The sequence below is a fragment of the Colius striatus genome, chromosome 1, assembly GCF_028858725.1.
Source record: "Colius striatus isolate bColStr4 chromosome 1, bColStr4.1.hap1, whole genome shotgun sequence".
In the NCBI taxonomy this organism is placed as follows: Eukaryota; Metazoa; Chordata; class Aves; order Coliiformes; family Coliidae; genus Colius; species Colius striatus.
Window position 1 is genome coordinate 121,749,869 of NC_084759.1, and position 5,841 is coordinate 121,755,709.

Below are 5,841 nucleotides of genomic sequence, written 5' to 3' on the forward strand. Positions count from 1 at the left end.
CACCGTCTGAGATGGGTGTTTTTTCTCAAGGGGAAAAAATGGTTCTGGGCAGCCTCCCCTCCCTGCTTAGGATGTGGTGGTGACACTGTAGGTTAGCCCTGGCTTTCTCCTCTTTTGTAGTAGGGAAGCAGAGCAGCTTGACCACAGCATCTGGTGTGTCTCACTCTAGCTCAGTGCCTAATGTGACAAACTGTTTGCAAACACATTTCAAAGCCCTGAAGCTCAGGAAGTTCACTGGCTTCTAACCATACAGCTTCGGTACTTTCTGTAAAGGGAGCATTGGGCTGGTGGCTAGGTCTCTTCTTTGGCCTCCTCAAAGAGGCTCCAACTTGCTTGCTGAGTTCAAAGTGAGAAGAGGCTTCCACTGAATGGCACTTGGATCTGAGCGGCCTTGTTCTCAAAATTCTCTCATGAATTTTCCAGCTGGCTTTGCCAAGTGAGGGATAATGTTTCCTGGTGTCCTCTGTACGTTGCAGCATGGCCCCATCCTATGCAGACTTAGGCCTGCAGGGGTAAGAGCCAAGGTTGCCCGTGGGTGCAGAATCTTCCACTCTTGCCCTTGTCTGGACTCTAGGCTGGCTCTGTGGGCTGAAGTTAGTCATGCTGCTTCTCACTGATTATCTAGCCATTTTCCATATGTCTTGATTTACTGTTTAATGCTTGTGTGGTTCACTTCTTGGTAGAAGAGCTAATCTTTTGCATGTGGGCGGTCACCATGAAGTCTGAACTTCATGTTTCTAGTGTGATTGTGCTAAAGCTACCTGGAGATGCTTCAGGCTCTTGTTCCTATTCCTGAACTCTGCTGGTCTGTTACCCTCTTAGATGCATATCTAACCTCTGCAAACGATCACTCAACCCTCCTTTCTTGTTACTTTTTGTTTCAGGGGACTATTTTAAAACCAGGTCACATCTCATGCACTACACAATAATCTCCAGTAGCAAAGAGAAGGCTGGGGCAATGGAAATGGGAGGCTGAGAGGGGCAAGTGTTTTAACTTGTCCACTCACGTGGATTGCCCAGGTGCAGGTCATGTAGAAAAAAACAGATCTTGCAGTTACTGGAGTCTGCTCAGGTTGAATTGCTGCAACGGGGCTTGAAGTGATCCTAGCTGAGAAGGGAAAAAGAGATGCACCAAGGGAGAAAGGAAGAAGGTAGGATGAATGTTACTGGCTCTGATGATGGAGTGGTGATGCAGAAATGACACTTGCTTGAACTTATGATTAGTGTCTGAGACATGATTAGTGTCTGAGACTTCCTCAGGGTCCCACTGCCATGAAGTTGCAAGATGAGTGCTGCTTGTCTGATGCAGGCAAATAAAACTGACAAGGAACATCTCTCTGACATTTCATCTTTAAACTGCCTTAGCTGTGGGCCTTTTGATAAGAAGACTTGTGAAGGTGTAGCTTCCTGCTCAGGACTAACGCCTCAGCTGGATATCTTGCACCAGTCCAGGAGCATCTCTTCCATTTCATGCTGTCACAGGCCACTCTACCTGTGTTATGAAAGAAAATGGGTAACCAGGGCTGGGGTGGTGCTGAAGGCAGTACAAGATGCTTTACATCCATTCTAGATGTTTGCCACTATTTACAAGCTAAGCAATATACAGTAATTAGAGACAGCATTTACAGCAGCTTCCCCTTAGTGCAATGAGCTCTTACCACATGGCTGAGCTCAGCCTCCTGACTCTTTTTCCACTCTCAGAGAGGATGATGTGCTGCTGCTGCTGGCAACAGCATTTCCTTTAGCCTAAAGGACAGGGAAGATTTTGCATGAGGTGCCCATGACTTGCACAGTCCCAGACAACGAAAGCACCTGAAATAGCAACAGAGAAGGGCTCTCAGAAGACAAAAGTTGACAGGGGATGACAGAGGGAGAGGACAGGCATGTGCCTAACCCATGCTTGAAGTAGAGCCTCAAGGTAGAAGGGTGAGGGCAGTGTGTGGGGCCAGCCAGGCATGGTACCCACCAGGATTTGCGAGCTTCAGCAGACCAGAAGAGCAGTTACCTCAATGCCAGGCTCTGGCTGAGGTGGGTTTTATCCCCCAGTAATCCTTTGTTTTCCCACCAGTTATCAAGAGGAAAAGCACCAGTCCCAGCACCGTTCCTCAGGGGATCAAACACTTTTCTGCCAGACCTGACAGCAGGCAGCACTGTTACTCCCCTGACTCTACCACCTTGAAAACAGGAGGAGGCCAAAACGAACCACTCCAACCCAATTAGGCCTCTGAACCAACCCAATTAGCCAAAACACAGAGCAGATTAACCCCAATTAGGTAGAAATGTATAAACAACCATATTCAGCAAAGCCTTTTGGATAGGCTCCCCAGGAGCCTGGCTTTGAACACACCTCACAGGCACCTCCCATAGCTCCCACTCACAGCTTCATACTCCACCAGCTCCCAAATAGTACCAATGCCTGGGGCCCCAGGAAGTGCTCTCTCTGCTGCAGGCTTGCTCATAACCCCCCCTGCACTTGCTTCAGATATTGCTGTGTTCCTTCTCTTCATCTCCTTCTCCCCCTCCTCCAGCCTCCATAGCCCTCCTCCTCCTCTCTCTCCCTTTCTCCATGCGCCACTCCAAGAGCTTCTGGACACCTTGGTTTTGCTGATTGCAGAGGGTCTGTATCTGTGGGAAAGTTTTGCTTCTCTTGGAGAGTGACAGAAATCCCTCTCATGACACTTGTCTCATCAGATCAGCTGTCTCCCTGCCTCTTTCATCTGGCTTCCCAAACACAGGAACATCTTCACTCGCATGAACCTTTGAGCCCTCTCAACTATTCAGAAGGCTGGAAAGTAAATACAGCCAGTTTGCCCAGCTCTGCTAACACCAGCAATGGCAAGCTGCATTTCTATGTTGCCTTTCACTTTAAAAGGCCTCAAATTTCCTGCATGGTACACATGAAAAAAATTCCCTTTGCCTCTGGAAGGCTTGTGCTGCTGTCAGGCAAAGAGCCTGTTCAAACAGCCCAGAGGGGAGATCTGATCAGGAGGCAGATATCGAAAGACCTCTCCAGTGAAATGCCACTGGAACTTTCCTACTATAGCTGGAAAAAAAACCCCTACATTCCATAAGAAGCACAGGACTCCAGTCCCTGTGCCTGGAAAAGTTGTTGTCACCTCCCAGAGCCTTGCCCAGCCAAACTGGATCCCTTGATGCACAGAAACAAGCCGTAAAGCCAGAGATGGTTTAAAAACTGACAGCTGTGGGGAACACCCACAGGCAGAGCAGCTCAGCTCAGCTCCTCCTCGTACTGCTGCAGAAAGGTCGTTAAATGGCCAATGGAAAACATTTACAGTAGTTTTTTTAAATGTTAAAGGGGAAAAAAACCACCCCAGCTTCTTGACAGTGTGTCACGTACATGGACTGGGACCCACAGCTGACCGGAATCAGGGTTAAAAATAGACATGGGCACTAAGGGGCTCAGAGCAGCCTTCAGTGAATGAGTCCCAAGGTGAATTATGAAATCTAACACATGCTCTCTCCCTAACAAGTGTGATTTCCATTGAGGGTTATTTAGCTTGGTCTTCATACCTGACAAACATTGGACACTGCTCTCAGGTTTCACAACTGAACAGATCTGAGCCTGATGGGGAGATGGGCAAGAAGGTGACAAAAGAATCGTTATGGAGGTTGCAGCTCCACACAACTCCTCAACAAGAGCACCAGCCAAAGAAGCTTCTGGTTGTGGACTCTTGCCCAGACAAATTGGCCCAGTTAAACTGTGATGCCACTTGGTGAACCTGGCTTTCAAAAACCTCCTGAAACTCTTCAATTGTGCAACACAGAATCACAGAATGGTTGGGGTTGGAAGGGACATCTAGAGATCATCTAGTCCAACCTCCCTGTAGGTCCACCTTGATCAGGTCACGTAGGAACACGTCCAGGCAGGTTTGAAAACATCCAGAGAAGGAGACTCCATGCTGTCCCTGGGCAGCCTGTGCCAGGGCTCCCTCACAGAAAAGAAGTTTTCCCTTGTGTTTTAGTGACACTTCCTGTGTTCCAGCTTGTGCCTGTTACACTTTGTCTTGTCACTGGCCATTACAGAAATAAGACTCTATTATCTTGACACTCACCCTATAGGTATTCATAAGCACTCATCAGGTTCTCTCTTCTCCAGGCTGAACAGCCCCAATTCCCACAGCCTTTCATCATAAGGAAGATGCTCCAGTCCATTCATCATCTTGGTAGCCCTGCACTGGACTCTCTCCAGAAGTTCTCTGTCTCTCTTGAGCTGTGGAGCCCAGAACTGGACACAATACTCCAGATGAGGCCTCAAAAGGGCAGATAGAGTAGAGCCAGAGGAGAATCTCCTTCAACCTGCTGGCCACACTCTTCTTAATGCATCCCAGGATGTCATCGGCCTTCTTGGCCATGAGGGCACATTGCTGGCTCACGTTCAGTTTACTGTCCACCAGAACTCCCATGTCAACCCCCAGCCTGTACTGGTGCAGGGGGTTGTTCCTCCCCAGGTGCAGGACTCTGCACTTGTCTTTGTTGAACCTCATGAGGTTCCTCTCTGCCCAACTCTCAAGCCGGTCAAGATCCCGCTGAATGGCAGCACAGCCTTCTGGGGAATCAGACAGTCCTCCCAGTGTGGTGTCACCAGCGCACTTGCTGAACAGCTGCTTGTCTATCCACTCATATATTTGGTGATTTGTATTAGGTGGTTATGATCTGATTGTTTACATCCAAACAATGCCCCTCCACATTACCCATCCTTATAAACCTGCTCTGTCTGAGACATTGGGAACTGGGCTGCTGTCGAATGAGCTAGAGCATCGTACGGCACCTGTGAGGGCTTCATCACTTGATGCAGAAAAAAATGCCAGGGCAGAACAGACATGAAAGCCTGGCTGTGAAAGAATGATTGTCTCAAAAATGGATAAGAAATTTTGAACCAACAAGTTTATACTCATCTGCCCTATGGCATGTGTTTGACTGTGTTTGATCTGACAGCAGGAGCCCCACACAACCAAGTTTACCACACAAGCAGGCTACAAGCTGAAACAGCTGGGAAGAGGCTCCCCACAGCTCTGTGCTACCTCAGCATCCAAAGCTGGGCCCATGAGCAGGGGAGAAGAGGCAGGCAGATTTTTATTCTCCATTAGGCTATTTCCCCCTGTTGTTTTCAGCTTCAAGTACAGCTAAATCATCCATGCACTTTTCTTTTTTCCTGTTCATTTTTTTCTCTTACCTATAAAATATACTTTCTAAAGATGAATCAGTGTGACAGCCAGGCTGAAATGTGGTTGTCCCCAGCCTCCTCTCTTTCACACATGCTTGCCCACATGCTCTCTCTTTTCAACTCTCCTAGTTTTTTTAGGAGGCGTTTGGTCTCCAGAGAGCTTAAAATAGAAATGAGGAAAGTTTTTCCTTGGAGAGAAGAATATTTCCGAGTGACCTTCTTGCTCCTCTGTGGTGAAAAATAACTATCCTGGATGAATTGCTCCCAAAGCAACAGATACCATCTGTAGACTTTGAGCAGAGTCTTCTCGATACTGTAGACCAGGGGCCAGGAACAGCTCAGCTGCAGTGCTGGCACCCGGAGCAAGCTGATGGAAAAAGTGTGATCACCTGGCAATATGAAGGTATGATAGGAAAGAAAACATAATACTGGGATGAACACTCACAGGATCCGACAAGGAAGATCTATTTTGGTCAGAGACGGGGCAGTCAACGCAGAATCCTCACTAACTCTTCTACAAGCTGTCAGATAGCTACAGTTTGTCTGAGCCTTCCTCTTTTTTGTTCCGGATTTCAGTGTGTTGTGGCATCAGCTGTCTGAACTCATCATCTGTAGATGCCCATGTGTCATTATTGGCATTAAGGAACTCGCACTGG